Below are 27,213 nucleotides of genomic sequence, written 5' to 3'. Positions count from 1 at the left end.
CAAATGGGAAACCACATGTGTTAAAGTTGTTTTCGCTTGTTTATACTGCTTCTATCACGATATCTTCAGTCTGCTGTCAACTTATTACCAACCAACAATATACTGTAAGCATTAAAAGTACTTCTATTGGTGCTACAGCAAACTTAACTAAACGATCTCGAAATAAAATAACCATTAAGTTAATTAATGTGACTCAATTACGGTCAGTAAAAAGATTATTAACGCAAAACTACGTAGTTTTTAATCAAGAAATGATGTGAAAATATAGCACATCATGTGTTACTAGCACGCCCAGAATTTCCTAAACCTCCTGCAGAAACGTTCCAAGAAATCTTACATCGAAAAAAATTGCACCCCGCTGTTCACACAACCAATAAAAAATCACTTACACATCCATATATGAAGATGCAAAAACTAATTGGTTATATAATGACTCTGACTGTTTGTGGGTTGCCATTTAGTCTTCGCAAGGAAACCTCCGGTAATATTGTTTAAGTTTTAGTCTTATATAACCGTTTCCATTTCAAGCTAATTACCAAAACAGTCTTTCAGCGTTCGGCAAAAAATCCGATGGGTGTTGAATTTGTTTTCTGAGATTTTAAGTTGAGTATGCCGATTTGTTAACTCAACGAAAACAAACATAGGAAAGCTTTCCGAATTGAAATTAATGTTTTTTACGCAGTTATGTTTTATGATACAGTAATTCAATTGCAAACAGCAAGTGGAAACAATCATCGGTTTCCTTTTATGTTAATTTCAATTTTAATACTTCTTATTAAAGCTAGTAAGGAGAAATTTAAAACTCTACAAAGACTCTTTACTGTTCATTTCTACTTTCCTGCTTATGTAATCTCGTTTTCAGCTTCATTTTGTGTCCTCGTCAACAAAACGCAATTAATTAAAATTTTTCTTTTATAAGTACTCTGAAGCAAACATCCTTTACAAATAAACTTACCGGTGGGGAAGAGAATAGAGGTCGTTAACGGAATGAAACGTTAGGCGCCCGAGCTAAGCCTAAGGCGTGGGTAGTTAAAAGCGTTATCAATTCCACGTTCTTCGCCGCGGCTGTTTTGTCTTTAATTGCAAATTACATTTTGAAAAATTATGCTTGAAAGGCCGTCAAAGATTAGCCTGGACTAGCTTAGGCATTTCTCCCTGTTCCTTGTGCCACGATGTCCTTAAAAAGGCAAGCGACCTTCGCGTAAGTAGAAAACAATTAGTATGCTTTTGATCCTTTGTTTACCCCAACAACAGCCAAAGCAACAAGGACAATACGCACAGGCATCGTTAGCACCCAGCAGACCACGTCCAGCTTTTTTCCTTTTTGAAGAATTTTTTAATTTTCGAAAGCAAATTCTGAGTCATGAACACCCCCATCCGCCTGCTTCCCTTTTAGCTTGGCCATGATGTTTCGTGCGATTTGTTGTTTCTCATATCCGTTTCGTAAAATGCCCCTAAGACGTTTCGCGTCGTATCCACCTTCTGCTCGGTATACACTCGCGCGTTAATACATATATATTGCGGGTGTTGAATTCAAATGGCCGAATTGGGGTTGGGGCTGAGGACTGGAAGCATAGCAATGCCTCCGTTTTATTTATTTATTTTTTTTTTAAGAAAAACATACCGAACTCCATCTTTTAAATAAAATTTCAATTAATTTTCGGTTCTTATTCCTCGTTTTACATTTTTTCGGCCAATAAAACAATTTATTGACAATGTCAAAAATGTAGCAAAAACTCTATTCTAGGAACATAACTAAAAATATTATGTCATAGTCCGACAAAATACATCTTTATTGTAAATGTAGCATTAAAAAGGGGAAAATACATCTCGAAACTAGGTTAAAGTTGTTTCCAGAATTTTAAATAAAAAAAACAAGTTTAAGTACAAGAATCTACCGTAGTTAAAGATGGTAGATTTTTCTGTTATTCAGAGAAATCAATAGTCTGTTTAATTTTTAGATATTCTGTATACGGCACATAACCCTCTGCACCCACAAGTAACCCTTGTGATGATGGTGCGAACACCACCAACCCTACGCTATCAACCCATTTGCTTTTTCGTTGCTTTTTCCCTTATTTTTGACAGAGAAATCAGCAGTAACCGAAGACGACATGTGGCCAAGAGCCAGAACTGGCACTGGACCTGGCCAGACCGGTTAGTCTCGTCGAAGTTCAAGCAAATACACCAAGAGCGCTGTAAACGTTCTGGGGTGGGTTTTGCACCAAGCTAAACATAAAAATAAAAAGTTTTTATACGTCTTGCGAGGGTAAAGCGGTCGCACTCATCCAGCCAGCCTATATACACTTGAAGGGTACGGTTGTGGGACTTTTGTCACATGTGTCTCAATGTGCCGTTGCCTTTCATGCCCCTAACTGGCGTTTTATGTATATAAAATGTTGAAGCTCCTCACAACATACGAAAGGCTCTGGATATCCTTTCACCCTTTTTATTGCGTCTTGAAGTTATTTTATCTACCCTATGTATTGGTGATTTGTCTTGTGTACCATCTATATACGTGTACATCTATACATACAGCTTGTGTATCCAGAGCGTGTGTTGAATAACCGGAAATATGAGACATCAAGGCTTTTATAAATGGCGGCCGTATATGCCTCTTGTTGATGTGTGATGGCAGCGTCCTGTCGATGGGGGAGTTTCGAAGTTCGCCTGTGAGATTAGGAGCGGGAAAAACGAAGTTCTTGACGTATGCGTTTGACAGGCCCACATAAGGGGTAAATTGGGTTTTTACAAGGGTCCGGGTAAGAGGTATAAGCAACTAAAACTTTTCGGACTGTTTGCGTTGACCAGCTTCAATCGTACACATGGCCAACGGGTGGTCCGTGGCTTTGCGTGGGAGAAAGCGGTCGGAAAAAATTTAATAAATGACTTTATAGTTGTTTTCGTGTTTCTTAACCCAAAATAAGAATAAGAGTATTGTTTGGGAGAAGAGCCAACCCCTTGCTATGTATTCTCACAATTTATGGGCACTTATGCGTGTGCGTTTTGGTGTGTGGTTGTTGGAGTCATTTGCCAACGGCTGGCAGGACTATCAAAAATTAATACTTTTGTCTGCATCCCCATACTACCCCCTTAAGCAATTTTCACGTAATACTTTGCGACCCCGCAAATAACGAAAGCTGTAAATATTTTAATTTTCCCTCAATATTTTTGGCATCCTATGAGTTCAGTGCGTCATATGTGTTGAAAATAAAAGTGACACACACACATTTAGGACAATTCCTCAAATTCACGCGTCTTCTTGTGCCTATTGGAATTTGAATGCTGTATAAAAATACAATTTTCCCTGAGCTAAAATTGTATTGCTATCTTAGGCGGTCTGTTAGGCTTTGTTCTTTTCTGATCAATCCCAATTAAATATGTTCATTTTATATCAAACCATGATAACCAAACGTCAAACAACAATATGTTTTAAATGATTGTTTCACCTGCTGCAGGTTTCTCTAAATTGGAAATTGGACAAAAGACAACAAGGTATATTATCCATATACGTAACCTGTAAATTTCTTTTAATAACATGTTTGAAACGAATTCGGCTTTCTTCTTTAATCACTTTAAAAATGACATGCGAGGAACGACCACACAAAGTCCATAAAAACCGACGAAGAAATAGACCGAACCTCGAAATAATTGGAACAATTTCCTATCAAATTTATGTGCCATAATCGGTAGCAGCAGGTTCAAAGATAAAAATCGAACGCATTACAGTATGGAGTGTCCCGAGTGCTCGTGCGCACGCATGCTTTTGTGGTTGTGAGGACAGGTGAAAGTGGTCGCGACCATACAAAGGATGTGAATACCTTGGGGTCATCAGAGACGTTTTTTATTACTTCCAAATCGCTTTCCTAACAATGATTTTTTTATCCCACCGCGTGCCACTATTTTGTGGTTGACTTAACTCCTTAGGCTCTTACAAGGGCCTCGTTATATCCTTCCCTCAAATTCCTTCTTTCTCTTCTTATCGGAGACATGCCATCTCGGCGCAAAGGGCAAAGTAACCAACAACCGTCTCGTTCGTTATTCTGTCACAAATGTCTCAATCGATGCTTCTGTAAATTGGCTCCGGTCCATAATCGAAATTTCACTGGAACGTAAAATTGTCAAGGCCAGAAGTCAACAAAAAGGTAAAGAGATTACCAAGCCCTTTTTGGTCATCGCAGTCGTAGGCGCCATTGTTAGCATTTCTTTTTTTACCCTTTTATTTTGGTTAATCTGATGGTCCAATAAGGTATTTCAAGGAACCTTTTTAAGTTTTATATATTCGTCCAATGGTGTGTTAAGATTTAACTAGATAATTCCCTTATATTCTATTCTAGGTTATTGATAATTCGGTTTATTGTACGGCTACATTTCAGATTAAATTGCAAATTAATAATACAAAATTTCTTAAAAACACTTTTTTTCTAAAACGAAATATTCTGCCTTGCCGTCAGTTTTAAATGGCGTTTTGCTACCTGTCATTGCCTTCTGCAGATGTGACCGAATCTAATCTTATCATTATAATGCTCCCAAGGCCGTGTCTCTAAACGTAGTCTTTTATATACCGTCCATTACTTCTATGGAATATATCAGCAGGTGTAACTACTCCATTTGTTATAATTACACAAAACATTTATGCGGCTTGCACGCAAAAGAGGAATACGGAGGAATAAGGTACCGGAGTTCGACTTTTGCCAAGTCGATGATAAGATAAATGGCAGAATTGCTGCACATGCCATTCCCGATACCGATCTTGGGACCCTTTAAAATTCGCCCGCTGTGAGGATGTTCATTCCGGAGACGAAAGGCTAATAAGGTCGATGAACAACATCGTGCTACACTTGTATTACATGCGCTGCCACTGACCGTTTGACTCCGAAATGATTGATTTCCTTAAAAGAGTTTTTCCTATATGCCAGGGACCATTGCCATGCCATTGGACACCCCATTGAGCTGGCATTCATTTTTACAGATCTTTTCATTATAACAATAAGATATATTATTTTCGTTTTAAAACGGGTAAATGAAAGCATGATTTGAAAAATCTGCCTCGGTAATAGCAAGATTTTATTCTATATCACCCAAGCCTTAATTGGTTTATATTCATGGCAAACAGCCATCTTTTTGGTTGTTGAGAAATCGGTAACGTAAAGGACATGCAAGTCAAACTATGTCTTCAGGCCCAGTTACAACATTTGGTCCTTACTTCCTTGCACACGTACCATTCAAAATGTTAGACTCCTTCCTTCTTCTAGGTCAAAATCCTTAAATTTCCATGTATCCTCTAATTACTGTCTTCCGGCTTAAAAATAGGCGAGGGCGGACGCCTCGAACAGTTTTCGCTTTCCTTTCGTCATTCAGCGGTACAATTAGTGCCTTTGTTATGCCCCACTTGGGTTCTTGTGCCCTGTTAAAAGGGAAAGCGGCCAAATTTCGATTTCGATTCGAAATCCGAAAACCCATAATAGAGTTTCGATTTTATTGATATGAAAATTGGTTTGCGCCAAAGGAAATCGACTTGGCAGCTGTCTTGCAGGGCAACACCTACAGGACGCACGTGTGCCTGTTGTGTTCTTCTACGCGTTGGCGCTCAGAGTCGGACACGCGTTCACATACCGCCATCAAGAGTTTCCGATTTTCTTCTGTCGCTTCTTTGCTGCATTTAAAAAATTTCCTAACATCCACAGCAAAATATTTCAATTTTCTAGGTCAATGGAGAAGCAACCATTCAAGAAGGAACTTGGATCCATTTTGGGCGGTTGTCGTGGCGACCGTATCACGCACTACGATAGCTTCTCCGCCTAAGGATTTGTTTGTCAAAAACAGATAACGAAAACAGCAGCAATGAAGAGAATTTAGCTTGGACTCTTTTGATGAGTCGCCTGTCAACTTTCAACTAGGTTTATTTATTCTTCATTTCGGACCGTGTCTAGCCCGCACCCATATAAACAAATTCTTATGCATTGTATTGTATTGAACTGCTACTCCTGCTTCTTGACTTAAATGCCCTCAAAATATATCTATCCTTTGAAATATATATCTATCCCTTGAAATAAAAAAACATTGGCAACAAAAATACAAGGATTTTTTAGACTGCAACTATTATTTATGTTACCATAAAAAGGTAACTCAATTGGTAAACCTTTTTCGCAACTTACTAATACATTTTATTATTATATTTTCGTTAAACGAAACTAAGACATTCCCCTTTTCTTATATTCAATAAATTTGTCAGGCCTTCGCGATGACAGCATTTCAGGAGATATATGTATCTTAGCTAGCCCAGTCATTATACTGGTTCTTAAGCAACATTTAATGTGTTATTTTATGTCACCCTTCAATTGAATCAAAAAGGGAAAAGGGTTGATTTATTTGATTGTTTGTGTTTGTCGCTGATGACACCACTAATTGCTGGCTAATTTGGAAAAGTGGTCTATGAAGGGGTTGTCGAAAAGGTTATTGTTTCATTTAGGGTTGCCTTACGTATTTACAGAGGCATTGGATACAATGCATATAAAGACTACTCGTATTTCATATTTTCGGTGGCAATCAAACCGTCGAAGTAAAATCATATAGCATTTGTGGCAGCAAGTCGTCTGCTCAAAAGATAGGATTCATTCGCGTGAACTCATGTGAAAATTTAATTTCTATTGTCTTGCAGTATAATTAAAAAACAAAGACACGCGATAATGGCATAGTGAGTCAAAGTTTGCTATGCAAATGACAGGACAATGAACACTTGCTGCCCATCTTCGTCTTTATAATACATAATGGTCAGTGGCTAATTAAAAACATCGCCGGACGAATGTCGTAGAATAAACAAAAAGTGGAACGCGATAATGCAAACAGAAATTAAACGAAAAATATAAAGGCAAACTGTGAGTGAAGTTTTGGCACTAAGTCCACTTATTTAAGACACCTAAAATAACGTGTTTGAGATTAATATTTTTTAAAATGATGTTTATAATATTTATCGCAAGCTCTGGATTCTACGGTCACAAATGTGTGCAGGTTTAGTTTTTAGCGTTTAAAGTCTCTAAGTTCGGTTGACTAAGGATAGAACAAAAATGAGCCCCAATCTTAATTTAATGTAATTATTCTACTATATCACCTTTTTTTCTTTCCTGATGGTCATTTCTTTTTTACTTTACCCCAACAGCACATTACCCAACCGAAAATGGCCATAAGAACCGCGTGCAAGGGAAAAATTCAAATTGGCCACGATTTTTTTACGTGGTTGGTTTCTATGTCCATTGTTTCATTTCACTTTTTACTCATTTTTCACTTAAAATGAGCCGCCGGGCATTCAGAGCATGTACTAGCAGGAGTAGGGAAAAACGGTGTCGGTTTAACGCCACACGAACGTCGGCGCCCAGTTTTCAATTTACGCAACTGCGCCCAGCACATCCTTTTCGCGTGTCCTTCGAGTTGAAAGCAGCTTAGACAACCTCTAAGTTTGAAATCTTTGTTTGCTTAACCATTTTTTCGACGTTAGCAGCATTTTCCATTAAAATTCCGTCACTTTTTTGTAGCTGTAGCGAGACAACGAGCAGCAGGACGAAAATTTAGAAAAATAACGTCGGAATTTAAATAATAAAGCAAACGCGCACAAATGAATCTAATTTTTTACGAATGGCGAAGATGAGGAAAGGAACGCAAGGGTCCAGGTCCAGTATCCCGGCGTCCGAGCAAAGTGCCCTTCACTGTGGAGTATGGTTAGCTGCCTGTGGGCTCTGCGAAAACGATGGAGCGGAGGAGATGAAAATGGGGAGACTGCGGAGCGGTTGGGGTAAATGAAAAAGTGTTTTGCTTTCTGCTTCTTATTTTTGTTAATTTTTTTCTACACTTGTGAATTAATTTTCATTCGTAGAAACGAGCAGACCCTTATTGGAGTCAAAAGGAACTTGACATTTTTGAAAGAAATGGCTGTATATACACTGGCGATCTGCAAATACACAGGCCTCTGAAGTTTGAGGTGTTCCGTTTTTTAAAAGCAAAAGAAGCAGCTTGAAACTATTTAACAAAACACATAAACCCTCTTGCTTAAAAATTGAATTTGATCTCACCCTTTAATGCACTTTTCACATGCCAACCTCCGATTGTTAGGGTGCTCATAATCAAGTGTGACACATTAGAGACATGTTCGACCCTGGCTCCCACATCTGTTTCTGTTACCCCGTTCTAGGAACAATAGTATGGCAAATTTCCAAAAAAATGTTTTAAAAAAATCGAAAAAATTCGTTTTTGTGTCACGCATGGAAAAGTGGTGCAAATCACAACTGTGAGGCACACTCATACTCATGCCCGTTCATTAAATCGTCGAACTTAATCAACGGTCTGCACAACCACCAAACGACGAGTTGGTCGAAAATCAACTTGAAAATGGGTGAAAAAATTGAAAATTGATACAAAAAAATTTGTAATGACAGAAATACAATAGAAACCGGGATTTTTGTACGAGGGGGAGATCGCCTAGGCTGATTATAGGGTTGCAACAATTTTTTAGCACGTGCACATGAAAGGATTTAAAGGGATATGACTAAAATTGGCAGAATTTTTCCGTTAATTTCCCATCCTGAAAATAGTTAGAGGATACAGAGGGTGGACGCAAAAGGCTAGTGCACTTAAACACCTCCAGATTAGACCAACCCTTACCCAATATATTATTGATGCCAAAATTGTAGTAAGAATTCCAACAAATACTATAGAGAATTCTGTATCATCCTTATTTGATGAATTCTCACAGTTTTCTAACCCCCGGATCCCGTGTCCACTGGCGCAGTGACGCAAGGCCTCTTGGCGGTTCCGTTGGTCAGTCTACTCTGCCTTTTCACATGACCAGCATAACTCCGATCAACCCCTAAAATGGCAACTCGAAAGGGAGAACAGCTGGTCAAGCCTAAGTCATCGGTAGGTCCGGAATTGCCGCCAAAAAAGAACAGTTTTAGAAGGATGCATCCCTACTGCATATCAATTATTCTAAAGGATTAATTGACGTTCATGCAACACCAACGGCTGCTCGTTTATAAGCATGTTCTTTAGTTTCGACAATTGTTGATGCTTAGAAATCTATACATTACTGGTCATAAAACAATTCAATATTTTGTTGTACTTAATACTCCAGCGCAGTCCATCTTAATATATGTAAGTATGAATGGTCTATAGGCCAATATTTAGTTTTAGGTTAGTTCCCTCAGCATTTAACGACTGCCTTAAACCCCTTAGTCTCGAATCTCGACAGCTGAGCCGTTATGTGTCGTTTAGATGACCTCTGGCCTTAGTCAGACGCACACACACACACAGCGTAGCAAATATTCAAAGCCATAGAGAGAAATATTCTGGGTGACTGTCGTTATATTCAGGACAAAGGATAATACACAAAGGACCAAGCTGACGCAACAATAGCCACAATTTTTAAAAGTGATTTTATACTGTACATCGAACGCTCGTCTACATTTTGTGTGAAAACTATAGAAAACTAGGGAACGGGTCACGTCGGAAGAGCAACCCCACACTAAACAGCAAGGAAACCTATAACTATGCCGAATAATAGTTTGTGTTTCTCTTTTCTATCATCTATGGGCTTCCAAAAGAAAGCAAAGAAACTGTTTCACGAATATTTTAAAATATAGAATTTACATTATTTATATTGTAAAAAATTAAACATTTAATTTTAGGTTGTGTTTGTGTTTGTGTTTCTCTTTTCTATCATCTATGGGCTTTCAAAAGAAAGCAAAGAAACAGTTTCACGAATATTTTAAAATATAGAATTTACATTATTTATATTGTAAAAAATTAAACATTTGATTTTAGGTTTATAAATGAATAATAGTACCTTTTCCGAGGGGACATATTAATTTTTTAATCGTACCAACTGTGGCCGCGATCAAATGTCAAATCAAACTAAAAATTGACAGGGAAAGCAGAGAAATCCAAATATTAACAGTCAGGGGAGATGAAACTAAAACCACTCGGCTGTCAAATGATGTGTGCAGCACATTAATCCCCAATGGCAGAAGTAGCATCCCAGCTCTCCGCCTCCGTCCCCCTAAACAAGAGCAATTAAAAGCCACAAGGCACGCGTTCCCCTTCGAGTTTCCTTCCGTCTCCTTGGCATGTTGACAATTTGGATATGTAAACGTGCGACTAATGAACACTTTAAAAATGTCGCCGCCCCAGAGATTGGAATGCTCCAGTCGCATGGCAGCTGTTTCTAAAAAACCAAGGGGAAGGAAAACAGAATATTAAATCGGGGAAGACAAAATGCAGAAGCCGTCAAAGAGAGCGTTTTCAGGTATCTAAGGAATCGAAGGAAGACCAGGATAAAAATCGTCGTCGCGTGCCACCCTCGAATGCTGTGAGCACACTTTTTACGATCCTAAAAAGTTGCAGCTTCCTTGTTCCATGCTCTTGATCTCGTGCCTGGCAGACGGTTCTCCTCTCGACAGAAGTGTTCCCCTATCAAATCGAATTTGTGTCCCGTTTCATCCGAAGTTGCCTACCTATTTTTTGTAGGTAAATCTCTTTTAATACGCTTGTGCCGCTCCATCGTCAGAACTGCTTGTTGTTTGTTGATCGTTTGTATATACCTTGCGTTTGTTTTTTAATAGGATTTTGAGTATGCCTCAACTTTTAGTACGAAACACAAATCCCCACCGCTTACTTTAGTCGCGTGCTTTGGTTTTCTATGTTACTTCCCTTTCTGTTGATATTTTTTTATCTTAATTAATTAGAGCAGCATATAACAAATTATAAAGGTTTGTTGAAACATTGTCTACGCTTGCAATCTATGTCAAATCTTTTAGTTTTATTTATCCAAATGGTCAATGTATTTATATTTTTTTAAACTTTTCGTTGTATTGTTTTAGTATACTTTCTCTATAGAATGCCCTCCTATGCCTGGCTCAAAGCTGCAAAGATAATAGTTTTTTACTTTTAATACAAAAATAAAATATAAACAAGAAAGGTATGTATGTATGTTTGTATATATATAGTCCACCGATTAGCTATGCTCTGACTTATATACTAGTAAAATTATATAGAAGAAAAAATGCATATTTTCATTATATAGCTTGCTCTTAAATTTGTTCCAAAACAAATCTCTCCCTGTGCATATTATTCTCAACTGGTTCCAACATCCCCGGAACGAAGTGACTTTTGCCGGCCAAGTCTCAGAAAAGTGTTGTGTTACAAAAGTTGCAAGTCATTGTTTATTAGTGTTTAAAATTAGTAAATGATCATCCATACTTACTGGTCATAGATAAATAATAATATTTTTTAATATAATATATATATATTTTATTTTTTATTTTTTATAATATATTTTATTTTTAAAAGAATAAATTTATTTAAAAAAACTTACGATTAGTATAACATATCATGTGATGTCTAGGAATTTCCTCATTTTTCCACGTGTACTGCCTCTGTTCCAAGTTAGTAACTGATAAATCATACTTACTGGTCATAGCTAGTTACTGATCATAGTTACTTATTGCTCATACCTAATTCCTGATCATTGATACTTACTGCTCATAGTTACTTACTGCTAATAGATACTTCCTGATCGTAGTAACTTACTGTTTATAGTAACGTACATTTAAAACATACTTACTGATCCTCTAAATTTAACAACCGTTTCTCTGGCAGTAATATTATATAATATTGGAATTTCAAAAAAGTAAAAACAAATTCTATAACAATAAAAGATACCTTTGAATCAAATTAGATACAAATTAAAATCTTGAAAAGTTATAATTTTTTTTCTAAAAATTTTGCGATCTTTTCTATGGCAGCTATGTATAATATATAATAATTTGTATAATATATAATATATATATGATCGGAGACGACTCCTTCACTGCGTTGCAAACTTCTGACTAAAATTATAATAGCCTTCAGGGCTATAAAAATAAAAATCGCTATGCGCTCAACCTACAACATCTTAAAAAATTCTTTAAAATACCATTTTGATGTAATAACCAGAATGTTCCAAGTCAGAAAATTATTTCTTCTTTTTAAACTGTCCTTTCTAATTTTGTATACATAAAATTCTGAACTCAAACCCGACGTAGCAACTCTAAAAAAGTTGGCAATTGTTATATAGCATTCGGGAATATGCGTGGGTAATATATAAGCAGAAGTCGACTGTTCCCTGAAATATCAACCCTCATGAAGAGCGTTATGCATAATGCCCACCCTTTTAGAGAGTAAGCACCCACCATATATGCATAATGTCCACCCCTTTTGGGCAATGAACAGCCACCCCGTTAAAGTTACAGCCCTCGCTCAATGGGGTTAAACAAAAATGGCGAATGTTCCTCCATCTATAATACACACAAAACGAACTATATTTGAATCGGTCACGCACAAGGATGCTGCGATGCATCATATCAATTTACGCAACATATGCAGATACGATTAGAGGGCACCGAAAACAAGAAAAAATAGAGAGGCGAGTTTAAGAAAAAACTCTAGTGGAGAGGCTGAAGGCACGCTTCACTCTTGGCACACTCCAAACGTGGTCCTTATACTCAACACGTCGCGTGTCGGAAGCATCCTCCTCGAATCCTCTTTTTTGCATGGTCCCAGATAAAAAAATAGTTTTAAAATGAATGGCAAAATTTTTCAGCATCCCAAAAAAGAAATAAAAACGTGAAAACTGCCCAAAAAGCAAGCAAAATGTGTATATGCGAGTGAGTTGCATCCCTTGTCAACAATGGCATGAAAATCCCGTTGCTGACCTTACGATGACCCCAAGCGGAGGTCTATGGTCCTCTTTCCGTCCTTGATGATTTTGTGTTCCCTTTGGCTTCATTCAGGCTGCAAACAAAGGGCCGGCATTTCTGTGACTGATTACGTGCTACGGCAGCATATCCCTGCATGAATTTTGTTGTTTGTGTGAGCGAATCCGGCGCTTCGACCAAACAATGATTTCGCAGACCAACGTTTTCTGCTCGCAGTTTGGGCGCACCATTTGCATGTTTCCAATACAATGTTTTCCCTTTTTCTATTTTAATGCCAAACGTATACAAAATTAGAAATGAAAAGGGTCCCCTACTAGAAATCACAAGCGCCCTGTTATAAAGGCCTGCAGCGTTATGCAAAAAGGGGACAATACAGGACACTGCAATTCAGAAATGCGCTTCTTAATTTTAGTCTTTAAGGATATGCCAATTTTGGAAATAGTTAATACTGTTAACAGTTTGTGAACATTTTCGTCGTAAACTCACTCCTTCACTGCGTTGCAAACTTCTAACTAAAAATATTCATATTAAATAATATACATTCTCCTTTTAAAGTTTATAAATTACTCTTCAGATTTTATAAAATTTCCACTAAGAAAATAAGAAATGTTTAAGCCGTTTACCTAGACCGCTACAGTTTCCAAAATGAGATTGTTAAATGACACAGCACATTCCACGCCCTCTTTTAATTAGGACACACAAACCAAAAAACCTTTTTACAATATTTATTTTATTTTTGCAAGTAACGTCTGAACTGTTTGCTTAATTTAAGGAAAAGGATAAGCCGTCTGGGTGGGTGGCTTAAAAAAACAAAAGAACCAAAAGAATAGTCAGGCATACAAATAATACACTTACCTTTATTTTTTGGTACAAGCTGTTAATTTTAGGTAGGTTGTTTATTTTGAGATATACAATTTATATTAAATACAACAGCAATCATGTCATTAAATAAAGAGCCCACTGCAAGGGTATATAAATTACCACATATTGCCGCAAAGATAACTCAATTCGATTAGCACGGTTAAAGAAATAAAGACTAAAACCCAAAGAAATCGAAGGTAATTCAACAACATGCTAATGCATTGGCCCCCAAATGGCGCACAAGGAGAACTGTATAATAGTCTATATCAGGGTGAGGTAAGAGGGCTTCTCCGGGGGTAAGTTGACATGTGTGGGAGTTTGTTGTTAATATTTTTATTTGCACCCTCATCTTGGAATAGCACACAGTCAAGCTCCCCTTGCAATCAACTTCTTACAGCCACAATCGAAATTTGCCTACAAAAAAAGGACACTCCGTATGGTTTTTATACTCTTACAGGGGGTGAAACAACTATGCAAGAACTTTGTATTCTGGAATTATTTTTACATGTCTGTATTTCAGGCAGTTTTTTTTAATTCTACAATTTACTTTAATACACAGTTTCTGAATAAAATATTTTAGGCTTACGTTTCACGCTTGCATAAATGAAACTACAATAAACATTATTAGTTTTTAACACATCTAGGGTATAAAGAGTACGGCTTGCGAGTTAATGCCAACTGTCTTGTTTTTTATGTTAGAAGTATAGGCCTGGCCCTGGCGTATGGAGTAGGATGATTTTGGGTCACTTTCAGATAAACGCATTAAGGCCAAACTTTTGTTAGTAGTATTTGGCATATAAGTCAATTACATAGATCATTTATTACATGACTAAAGAGACACTCGTATTTTTCTTTGGCTGTTGACAACGGCGTGTGTTTCTAATGTGATTTTTTATTTGCAGACACTCGAGGTTGGACAAATCCCATCTTTTGTTAGACTGTACTACTGCATTTTTTCAGCATGTAAGCTAAACTACTAAATTGGTTTAAGTATAATTGCGAAGTTAGCGGAGCTGCCTTATCCAATGTAAATTATTCAAACATTATATATTTAACACTAATAATGAAAATTCATGGCATTGCTTTGCTGGATATTATTAGATTGCACAATTATTTTGGTTTGATACAAAAAATATATTCGAGTGCATTGTATACCTTTTATTACATATCTATTCAGCATACATTTCATTTTTCGTGGTAGAATTCTAATCGAAACAGCCTGTGATAAAAAAAACATAAACAGTTCTTCGGCACAGCTTTTTTTTTCTTTACTCCAAACATGGTTTAGCGAAATTTCTCAATTTTGTCCGTTTACTACTGGGACTACACAGATATGCTAAAAAAACGAATGGCCGTTTTTTCCATGACTTCCAAAGCTCTAGGAAAATATCTGTCACTGAAAGATACAGATACCCCCGATTCCCCGGCTTATTTGCAGGCTTTCATTGAGTGTGATGCTCCCGTGAGATAGTTTGATTAATGGCCTAGGATACATGTTTTGGTTTGCCGAGTTGTTCTTGTAGTTTTTATGTAGACGGGGAGAAAAGGAAACTGTTAACGCACATGTGGGCTGGACACTATTAACTTTCGACGCTACATAAACAAAGACGAACTTTTTACGTAAACAAAAAGTTCACTGTTTATAACGCGAAATCATCAAGCTAACATTTACGTTTGATTTATGGCACGTTCATACGATTTAGTGCTTCCAAAATGTATTGGTTCCGTTCAAATTTTCAGCACGACAGGGGAAACCCATCAAAACCTTCCTGGTGCTGACAGTTTGCGTTTGTCACGCGAAGGCATTTAAGCGCTATTGTGCAAGGCGTTTTATAAGTATACATTTTCTAATCGCCTAGAGACCATGTTTTTGGTTCTTATGGCAAACATTTAAACTATACCCGTTTCGTATTATACATTCAAAATACATATGCGTTTTATTTACAAATTACGTTTTCTTACAGAAATTCAATCCAACAAATTTACCCCTTCGCTATGAATGAGACTACAATCTGCTGGTGAGTTATGCCTTTTTTATTTAACCCTTCTACACACGTTAACACTTTCGTTACCCGTTCTTCTATATCATTCTCTGAAAGATAATGATCGCATGTTTCCATGCAATACACAAACACCCGAAATTAGCCCCAGTTTAGTGCCTTTTTTCTTTATTTGCCCTATGTAACCCCTAACTGAAACCGGCTAACAAACACATAGTAACTATTCCGATTAAATTCGAATTATGGGCACGAACAGTTGGGTTGCCCTTTTCCTCGATAAAGGGATATGCCTAAAATGGTCACTTGAACTAGAACCAACATGTGGCGCGATGTTAGTATTATTGATGTTCTAATTAGTTTGACCTATGCTTTAAGAGCTATAGCTTTTTATTCTGAATTTTAGAACTTTTTACAGGATTTTAACCAATAATAATTTTGTATCTGTTTTTTTATTTCCCATGCCTAAAATCGCAAACCATAAAAAAAGATACAAATTTCATAAATTAAATAAATAAATAAAATAAAAATACAAATATTACAGGTTATGCAGTGTGAATTGAAGTATACTATGAATTTATTATTCAATTCAATCATTCTATTTGTACACATTGTTTCTTGGTGTTACTTTATTTCAAAGTGTTAATTTTTCAGACTATTGCTTAACTAAGACGACTCATCATATGGTGTTCTTACAATCTTACTCATTCCAAAAAAGGACCACGATTAATATAGCGGCCAAATTATCTACACCTAGTTCGCACGAATCGTTTTCTGAAATCTTGTCTAATTTTACTGCAAGATATATGAAAAACACTTGACAACAAGAGCCTCTCTATTATGTATTCAAAAACACGTTTGCAGCCGATTATGCATTCTTCCTTGAGTTGTGGTTACTGGGTTATTTCTGAACAGATGTACATTCGTTATCCACAAAGAAGAGTACACAAATAATCCCTTGCACACACCTTGGAACCAAGACAATGCTAAACCTTTGATTAAGAATACTGGGATGTAAAGATATACATGGATTGATTGCACCAAAAATGCAAAGAAATCTGAAGAAGCGAACTGGCTCTAAGTCGCCGACAGCTGTTCTTGGGTGGCATATGCAGAGCAGAATAGAGAATTATGCAACAAGGTATGCGGGTCTTTGGGATTATAGTTCGTGTTAAAACTGAATTCTTGTTTAAAACATTCTTAAGAAATGTCAAATTAAAAAAATAAAAAAAAAAATAAGAAAAAATCTATTCTGAAAATAAGTTATATTCTGAATGTGCATTACAGTTATTTAAGAAATGTTTAATGATACTTGACTTTTGGGATGGAACTACTACCTTAAAGGCAAGATTTTTTGATTATTCTAATATAGGAAAGATAGCTTTTCTCAGCCTATAGTAGTACTTTGCAGAGCAAGTAGTCTTACACATTCTTCCTGTTTCTATATCTTATATTTTTTATCCTTTGCTTTTCTCCCCCCGACACAAAGAAATCCTGATCAAAATCCTTTTTCTTAGATTTTAATGGTTCTTCAATTCTGAAGTGCGTTTGTGTTCACAAAGATTTATAGTTTCTGGATTTTCAATGCTCCGGCTCAGTTCTCAGGAATGTTGTTCTGTGCTCTTTGAGCTGCTTAACCTTTCATGTAGGTGCGTTGATTTATTGGCATTTTCACGGTTTTTGTTCGCAATTTGATCAGTTGAATTACATAAAGGCTATTTTCCCATTATTTTTCATACTTTTTAAAGGAGGTTTAAAATCCGTAGTCCATCTTATAAAATTACAGTAACTGTGTTTTTTAATATGCAAGTTTTTTTTTTAAGTTTACTTCTCCATTTTGTCACGGGATGTTTTTTCGGCGTTCTAAACATGTTAAACGCCTTTAAATTTGTATGCGTCTGCATTGCATGGATATACCTGAAAATAGCACACGCCTTGTGGCGTGTAGGTTCTAGTAAGGAAACCAAGATAATTCCTTTGGATCACCTTACACTAACAAAAGTGTTACGATCAATAGCTTACCTAATGTATACCCACCTTAGGTATTTAAATCTTACACAAAGGATATGCAAATGTTGCCGCTTCTTTCTCTTTGAAACTGGACCCCGTAAACTGAACTATTTTTCTTCCAAGAAGGATATCGGCGCATGGGTTAAGAGGATTGTCTAAAGCTGAACAACCAAATGAAATTGGTGCGAATTTTGCTAAAGAAAATATTTACTAGCTGAATCCTGCCTAGATTTATACTCAGGTTGGTCCTACCGGTGAATCAACGTTGGTATTTCCTTACCATAAAAACAAATCCGGTAAATTGACAATTATACGACAATTTTCTAAAGCTTACTCATTCAATTTGTATATAAAAACCACGTAAGGCGTGTTAAGCCTCAACCAAAAAAATCTTTGCCAATAATTTTGAATGTTCTTAGTCCACACGAAGGGGAAGTGCGGTGTGGGCCATGAAAATTTGTTAGGCAACTTAAGCTGGGCATAAAAATGAAGATACTTTTTATCCTCAAACTATATGTGTGCTTGTCAGTTGTTATAAGGGACACATGTCTATGTCCTGTCTCCTGTCAGCCAACCGAGCTAAGCATTAATTTTTTATTCAAACACACAGCACAGTCTACAAGTTATTGTTTTTATGAGCTGTGACATTGGAACGCCTTTAACAGTGTAAGGAAGTCGTACTCAGATCCAGTATAGGCGTTGTAGTTAAGAAATCAAATTGAACATTTCAACTCCTTTTAAGGTAAAACTTGTTTTTTAATAAAACTAAAAGGGAAGCTTTGTTTTTATTTAATAATTTTATATTAACCCTTGTACATTTTTAAGATCAACAATATACGTATAGGCAATTCTCTGGTGTCGAATGCGACATTCGTGCGCATTCAAACCAAAAAAAAAAAAACATGTACCAAGACTTTATTTTAATTTTACAAAAATGTAAATGTATAGCTCTTGGTTAGCACTATAATTGGTGCTAAGGTCGTTTTTGAATCCTTGGTAGTTTTCAAGATATTCACTAAAATGTCCCTTGCACGCGACAAAAACAAAAGTTACATTTGCAAGAAACCAGTTTAACCTCTGATTTCAGCGAAGCATCATGAAAAATTGTAATGCAATAAATTTTATTTAATTATGCAATCAATTACCTTAACAATGTAATTTGTTTGATTTCAAAATGTTAAGTAGTTATTTTTTAAATTGATGGCGCACGCGACCTTTTTGAAAGCGATAATTTAAACAAAAACTGTACGAACATTGGTGATCGCATATATCCTTTTTCACTTTATTTTATATTATACTTTATTCTCTGTGTGATATTAGAAAGCCAAAGTAAAAGCAAAATGCTTTTTTTTTAAGAGATTGGCATCAAAACAAAACATGTCATTTTTTATTACTTTTTTTGATAAAAATTAACATTATTTGCGGTTGCGCGTGTTGGACATCGATTTTTTTAAAGTTATTTTAGAAAATGAAAAAATCTCTTAGTCTTGATCAATCTAACCAATTTTGTATGTAATCATGTTAAAAATACTAGTTTTTAAGCAATTTTAAGTTTTTGGCCGCGGTGGACCTTTCTGGAGAATTCCCCAAATGGATAAAAATTATTTTTACTGCGTTGCAATCTTCTGGCTAAAATTATAATACCCTTCCTGGGTGTAAAAATTATTTATTTAACTATGTTTATTCGCGAAATAAATCAAACATGTTGAAGTTTACCAATAAAAGTAAGGGAAAATAAATACCAAAAAATAAAGGACGAAAAAATATTTTTTGTGAACAGCGGGTGCACTCGTTTACAATAAACCGCTTTTGTAATGAAGTAAAGTGCTTAAGAACCGCTGTGCTTACTAAACAAACCAAGCTGGGTATGTGAACCATTTACAGATTTGTTCAAATTATACATACTTACCTCTTTATTACCAGAACACTTCAATTGCAATTGACACGTTTTCCTCTTAACAAATGACAGTTCATAAAATTCCTAGTCAGTGAGTTTGTGTCAATACACCAACATTATGTTTCAATGAATACTATTGGGCACAGCAACATGTTGCCAAACGACATTACATATATCTTAAATTTATGTTAACAAACTTTATATAAGTTAAGGACATTTTTTCACAATTAAATGCCCCTCCAATAATTTTTATTTTGTCAAAAAAAATTTGCTACCGTGGTAACCCAAAGCCCCTAAAAGAATATCCACGAACACCCCATCCCAATCCCCCACCTTTTCAAAGCTAATAAACTCCATGTTACATGAAAGCAAATACCACGCACTGGACTTATCGCCATCCAAGCAATAACCAACAAAAAATAGTACCTAGCCAGCTTCCAAAAAAAAAAACTTAAATGAAGAAGGAAATTGTAAAACGAAGGCGTACTTCACATTTCATTAAAAAGGAAAAAACGAGCAGTGCCAGCGGCCGCCTTGTATAGCAGGAAAGGCCATTCATTGAAAAACAAGCTAAAACAAGTGAAATTCTTGCCCCTCACTACGACCATTACCAGTACCACAGATGAAAGTTAACAAGGCATCAAATAACGGGAGGACGTCTCCAAAGTAGCATAAAGGGTATCCTAGCGACGATCCAGGTTGGAGGATAAGATGAAGGATGCCAACAGCATAGAATGTCCAGCAAAATACACGAATGCGAAGCTTAAAATGTCTCAAATTTGGACGTAGTAAATAAGCAGCACATACACAACATATGTTACGCCCATCATATGCCCCTGGACTAAGCGGCAACCATATTCTTAAAAAAAAGGCCTTTCCACACGCACTTGAAAATGCATAAATAGAAAGTTATTTCACACATCTGCTCTGATGACGCTCCCCTTTCAATATTTTCTGTTCTTTGCACACTTTCGTCTCTTCTAAAAATTCATTAAAAAATCTTCAGCAACTATAAAAATAAAATTCTAATGTGTGAGCAAGTCCCACCTTGCAACTAAAACTCGACCTCGAGTTAATTTGTCATTATACTTCCTGTCAGCTGCCAGAATAGTGGAGCACAAAAATATGTGTATTCATACAAACCAAAGTCTTAAGAAAAACAAGAAAATATATGCTGGTAGGTTTTTTCCATTTAATATTATAAATATAAAGAACAATTATTGCCTTATAGAAATTTGACTCTTTTTAAAATGGGTGTTCTTTAATAAACTAGTTTTATTTAAATCATTAAAACTGGCTGCCCAGATTGCATTAGTTTTTAAAATGCACATTGTCCAATTGCAGACAAAAGGCATGCAGCGCATCCATGCTGGGAGGTCAAATGCCAAATGCAGCTGTTTGGTGATGGTCAACCCAATCCTGAGTGCAGGTAAATTACACAACAGCCAGCATAATACCCAATCCTTTGGCAGCACTTTTGAACCCCTCCCGGTAATTTTGCGCTTTTTCTGAGTAACTTTAATGTTTTTCCTAACAATCTATTATTGTTTTTCTTTGTCCTGTCTGCAGTCCTTTTTGACCACACATAATTTATTGGTTTTCTTCTTTTGGAGAACCAGTTTCCCACGCAAGAGACGTGCCGGAATTGCATTTAGCTAAAATATATAGAAGTATAGTACTGTATCCTTGATATACCGTCGCAGGGTAGTATAATTTTAGTCAGACGTTTGCAAAGTAGTAAAAGTGACATTGCCGACTATAAAAAGTATAAATATTCTTGATCAGCATAAACCTCTGAGTCGATATAGCCGTGTTCGTCTATCCGCCTGTTAAGCTGATAACGGCTATAATAATCATGAATAAATAAATAAATATAAATAGTTGCACCCCTTGGGTAAGGTTTTTCACAAAAGTGAGACAGCAGCCATTGCCAGAAAGTTCAATTTTTAATGTCGCGCCAATTGAGATGTGAACATTTAGGAGAAACTATTCGATATAATCAATTATTAATACTATGCCGATGCATGGCCCTGACACGTAGCGTCAAGACCGCAATCGCCCATAACTAGGCAACTAGGTTGCCTTCCGATATTCACCATCAAACGAGGAAACTGTATGAGAGTTGGTATTTATAAATACACACATTTTTTGATTAATTACCATATCGCTACAAACATCGATATACAAACATTATAATATATAAAATGCTATGTAAATCTTGGCTATGCTAATGGTTCTGTTTTCTGCTAAAGCGGTAGGTTTTCTGGAAGTTCATATCTATTTCCATGGTTCCATGACGCACATGGCGCGCACTGTGAGGAACCAGATATGAACCTGCTAATAGTTTCGTTTTCGTTCACACATATAACAAAAATACCAAATCAGACCCTATTGAAAAAGGGTTATCCAGTCGCTGAACCAGACAAGGTAACCTCGCAACGGAAAATATTTGGCTACAAACGGCGAATTTATTTGGCTTGTAAATAAAAATTAAAAATAGACAAAAAATCAGTTTTATTCTAATCGCCTGACCCGATTTTGATAAAACACATAGCAAAATCCTTAGAAAGTCCACGTCGTCCATCAAACATATTCATTTTTGAACATTTAATTCATGAAATTGTTTAATATTTATCTAAGAATAGCGAAGTAATTTGGTTTGCAAAAATAATAAAAAATATACGACAAATCAAGTGTCTTTTGAACGACTGACCGGATTTTAATAAAACACATACCGAAATGCATATCCAGTCTCTGAACCCAACAAGGTATAATGTATAAAATGCTATGTAAATCTTGGCTATGCTAATGGTTCTGTTTTCTGCTAAAGCAGTAGGTTTTCTGGAATTTATATCTATTTCCATGGTTCCATGACGCACATGGCGCGGACTATGAGGAACCAGATATGGACCTGCTAATGGTTTCGTTTTCGTTCACACATTTAACAAAAATACCAAATCGGACCCTATTGAAAAAGGGTTATCCATTCGCTGAACCAGACAAGGTAACATCGCAACGCAATATATTTAGCTACAAATGGCGAATTTATTTGGCTTGTAAATAATAATCAAAAATATACAAAAAATAAGTTTTATTCTAATCGCCGGACTCGATTTTGATAAAACACATACAAAAACCCTGAGAAAGTTCACGTCGTCCATCAAACGTATTCTTTATGAACATTTAATTCATGAAATTGTTTAATATTTATCTAAAAATAGCGAAGTTACTTGGCTTACAAAAATAATCAAAAATATACGACAAATCAATTGACTTTTGAACAACTGACCGGATTTTAATAAAACATATACCAAAATGCATATCCAGTCTCTGAACCCGACATGGTATAATGTATAAAATGCTATGTAAATCTTGGCTATGCTAGTAGTGCTGTTTTTTGCTAAAGCGATAGGTTTTCTGGAGCTTCACATCTATTTCCATGGTTCCATGACGCACATGGCGCGAACTATGAGAATCCAGATATGAACCTGCAGAGAACCAGTCGCTGAACCAGACAAGGTAACCTCGCAACGCAATATATTTTGCTACAAATGGCGAATTTATTTGGCTTGTAAATAATAATCAAAACTAGACGAAAAATCAGTTCAGTTCTAATCGCCTGACCCGATTTTGATAAAACACATAGCAAAATCCTTAGAAAGTCCACGTCGTCCATCAAACGTATTCATTTTTGAACATTTAATTCATGAAATTGTTTAATATTTATCTAAAAATAGCAAAGTTATTTGGCTTGCAAAAATAATAAAAAATATACGACAAATCAATTGTCTTTTGAACGACTGACCGGAGTTTTAATAAAACAAATACCGAAATGCCTATCCAGTCTCTGAACCCGACAAGGTATAATGTATAAAATGCTATGTAAATCTTGGCTATGCTAGTGGTGCTGTTTTCTGCTAAAGCGATAGGTTTTCTGGAGCTTCACATCTATTTCCATGGTTCCATGACGCACATGGCGCGAACTATGAGAATCCAGATATGAACCTGCAGAGAACCAGTCGCTGAACCAGACAAGGTAACCTCGCAACGCAATATATTTTGCTACAAATGGCGAATTTATTTGGCTTGTAAATAATAATCAAAACTAGACGAAAAATCAGTTCAGTTCTAATCGCCTGACCCGATTTTGATAAAACACATAGCAAAATCCTTAGAAAGTCCACGTCGTCCATCAAACGTATTCATTTTTGAACATTTAATTCATGAAATTGTTTAATATTTATCTAAAAATAGCGAAGTTATTTGGCTTGCAAAAATAATAAAAAATATACGACAAATCAATTGTCTTTTGAACGACTGACCGGAGTTTTAATAAAACACATACCGAAATGCCTATCCAGTCTCTGAACCCGACAAGGTATAATGTATAAAATGCTATGTAAATCTTGGCTATGCTAGTGGTGCTGTTTTCTGCTAAAGCGATAGGTTTTCTTGAGCTTCAAATCTATTTCCATGGTTTCATGACGCACATGGCGCGAATTATAAGGATCCAGATGTGGACCTGCAGAGAACCAGTGGCTGAACCAGACAACGTAAACAGTAGCAACACAAAATTTTTAGCTATAAGCCGCGGTTTTATTTGTCTTGAAAATAATAATCGAAAATTACAGTGTTTCCATGGTTCCATGACGTATGGCCGTGATCAACGATGAACCAGATATGAACCTGCAGAGAACTAGTGGCTGAACCAGACAACGTAAACAGTAGCAACTCAAAATATTTAGCTAAAGCGCGGTTGTTTATGGCTTGTAAATAATTATCGAAAAATTACGCAAAAATCAAATTTCTTCTGAGCGATTGAACGGACTTTAATTAAACACATACCAATATGTTAAGGAAGCCCATGTCGTTAATAGCGCATATGATTTTTTGAACATTTAATTAATCAAATTGGTATTATTTTCCGTTGCTAATGGTTTCGTTTTCTGGTCAACGATATGTGTGGTTATCTTTTTTTTTTTTTAACTGAATCAATGTTTTATATGTATTGTTGCAGCGACGTCAACAGAAAAGCAGAGGCAGCGGCAAGATCAACAGAAAAACAGGGACACCAACAGGGGCTGCAAAAAGAATATGCGTAAAAGCGAGACAACCGGTATGTCTTTTCATCGCTTTGCAAGGGTTTGTTAAACTGAATCATTGTTTTTTTTTTGTTTTATTGCAGCGAATTCCGCAGAGCGGCAGCAGCAAAATACCAGGTGCATCAGTAGCGGCAGAAAGAAAAATGCGTGAAAGCGAGACGACCGGTATGTGTGTGGTTATTTATTTTATTTTTTTTTTTGTAGTATGTTTAACTATATCAGTTTTTTATATGTATTATTGCAGCGACGCCAGCAGAGCAGCACAAACTGCGGTAAGATAAGCAATCAAAAAGTGGCAGCATAAAGAATATGCGTATAAGCGAGACGATCGGTATGTCTGCGTTTACCTAATTTTTGTGGTTTGCTTAACTAAATCAATGTTTTGTATGTATTATTGTAGCGACGCCAGCAGAGCAGCATCACCGGCAAAAATATCAGAGCAACAGGGGCAACAGCTGCGGCAGCAAAAAGAACATGCGTGAAAGCGAGACGCCCGGTATGTGTGCGATCATCTATTTTATGGTTTCTCTAACTAAATCGATATTTTATTTGTATTATTGCAGCAACGACAGCAGAGCAATGCGGGCAGCATAAGCAGAAGTGCAGAGCAGAGGCCGCAGCAGCAGCAGCAAATCAATTAAATTTTATATTTCCAATAACAAAAATATTTTTAAAAGATTCAATTTACTGTCTGCTAATTTTAAACTTATTTAGTATTTAAATTCAAAATACGCGCGAAGGCGAAGGGTTTGGCAAGGCTGGCGCGGGACCAAAAGTTTGGCAACGCCAAATGCTCAAGTATTTGGAGTTGCCAGACTGGCATTTAGCAAAGTTTTCACCCTTTGCCCACCATTCTTATTGGCGATATCGCCATGTTAATGTTTAGTATTTATTTCTTGGTATTTCAGACGCAATATCCATGCAACCACACTGAAAAGAATGGCGTCGTTTTTATTATTGCAGTGTCTTTAGCGGAGCAGATAGATCTGCAGAATAAAGAGCATGGCAACATGGCAGCAAGAGCGGCAGAAAGAAGAATATGCGTGAAAGCGGGACGACCGGTATGTGTGCGGTTATCTATTTTTTTGTGGTTTATCTAAATCAATATTTTATGTGTATTGCATGGACGTAAGCAGAGCAGCGGCAGGAACAGCGAAGCAACAGGGGTATCAGCAGATGCCGGGAAAAAAATATGCGTCAAAGCGAGACAACCGGTATGTGGGCGATCGTTCCTTTATTGTGATATGTTATATTAAGCCGATGCTATATGTATTGCAGCGCCGTCAGCAGAGGAGCAAGAGAAGCAGATAAAACAACAAAACGACAGGGGCAAAAGCAGCGGCAGTTAAAAGAATATACGTAAAAGCGAGACGACCGGTATGTGTGCAATCATTCTTTTTTTGTGTGTTTTTTGTTTAGCTATTTCCGTGTTTATTTGTATTGCAGCGACGCCAGCAGAGCAGCAAAATGCTCCGGCAGAAGCAGCATAGTAATAAAAGAGCAGCAGAGGCAGCAAATAAAATATGCGTAAAAGCGAGACTACCGGTAAGTGCGCGAACATTTTTTTTTGTGGTTTTCTTGGAAAATCATTGTTCTTTTTATTATTGCAGCCGCGCCAGCATACCAGCATTAGGAAGAGAAGAAAAACAAAGGCAGCAGCAGCAAAAATAATATACGTGTAAGCGGGACGATTGGCATTTTCGTTTAACATTTTTTTGTGGCTTGTTTAACTAAATCAAAATGTTATTTGTATTTTGCAGTGACGCCAGCCGAACAGCAGCAGAGGAACAAGGCGGCAGATTTCAGACGCTAGTTCGGCGCGACCGCACGCCAATAAGATCAACATAAAAGTGACAAGGAAATTGATTTAAAGGAATCTGCGTCAATGCCAAAGGTTAGTGGCAACGAATTTGTGTGCGGAACAGCTCGAGACGCAAGTGGAAGCATTGTTTACGTTTCCCTTTGTGTATTAGCCGCTGGAAGGTGCAGCCACGTGTAATTGGAGTGAATGAAAGAAATATATGTTTTGATTTCTTTGTTCCCCGTCTTTCTTTGCATTTGTGGACGCATATTTGCACTACTCTTGCTTTTAAATTGTTTTTGCTTTAGAAATTACTGTACAAGGTTGAGTTACTATCATTGTTTGCTCTTGCGCCTTATTTGGTGGCATTTTAAAGCAAGAGAGGCACATGGGGAGAATATGATCCGCAGTTATTTATATTTGAAAGCCTACTGCCGTTGTCTACATCATTGTTTAGCTATTTAAAAATTAAAAAAGGCCAATTTCTGGAAACTGGTACTCAAAACGATGGCAAAACCTAGTAAAGCTTAAACTATATAAACATAAATTAATTTTTAGCATATATTTAAATTATTTTTTATACCGATTTTAGTCATTTTTAAAACTTGTTTTCGGACGATTTATTATAACTTTTTGATAACTTTCCGACTATTAATCAATACCATTTCGAAAGCAATTTTTTGATAACTTTTAGACCACTTTCCGATAACATTCCGATAACACTTTTTCGATAACTTTTAGACCACTTTCCGATAACATTCCGATAACACTTTTTCGATAACTTTTAGACCACTTTCCGATA

General features: G+C 36.5%; 2 long non-coding RNA genes across 3 annotated transcripts in view; both read left to right on the top strand.

The window, feature by feature from the left end:
- The window catches only part of LOC147642889 (uncharacterized), a 46,290-nt gene extending 21,509 nt beyond the window's left edge, over positions 1 to 24,781 (top strand). The window contains exons 1-4 of one of the 2 annotated variants that reach the window (XR_015272787.1): positions 14,507 to 14,567; positions 15,569 to 15,622; positions 24,526 to 24,624; positions 24,694 to 24,781. This is a non-coding gene — a long non-coding RNA (uncharacterized LOC147642889). Of the gene's footprint in view, positions 1 to 14,506; positions 14,568 to 15,568; positions 15,623 to 24,525; positions 24,625 to 24,693 lie in introns of those variants that run through there. The other variant, XR_015272788.1, reaches the window with a different exon arrangement.
- A 50-nt stretch (positions 24,782 to 24,831) lies between these two features.
- LOC147642888 (uncharacterized) lies at positions 24,832 to 26,647 on the top strand. The gene is made up of 7 exons (XR_015272789.1): positions 24,832 to 24,941; positions 25,011 to 25,106; positions 25,174 to 25,671; positions 25,747 to 25,824; positions 25,889 to 25,987; positions 26,057 to 26,155; positions 26,221 to 26,647. It is a non-coding gene; the product is annotated as an uncharacterized LOC147642888 (long non-coding RNA).
- Positions 26,648 to 27,213: the final 566 nt, after the last annotated feature.

Source organism: Drosophila serrata, unplaced genomic scaffold, assembly GCF_035046125.1.
Source record: "Drosophila serrata isolate PLE 108 unplaced genomic scaffold, ASM3504612v1 contig_334, whole genome shotgun sequence".
Classification (NCBI taxonomy): domain Eukaryota; kingdom Metazoa; phylum Arthropoda; class Insecta; order Diptera; family Drosophilidae; genus Drosophila; species Drosophila serrata.
Note: the sequence above shows the minus strand (reverse complement) of the source record. Positions and strands in the feature narration are given on the sequence as shown.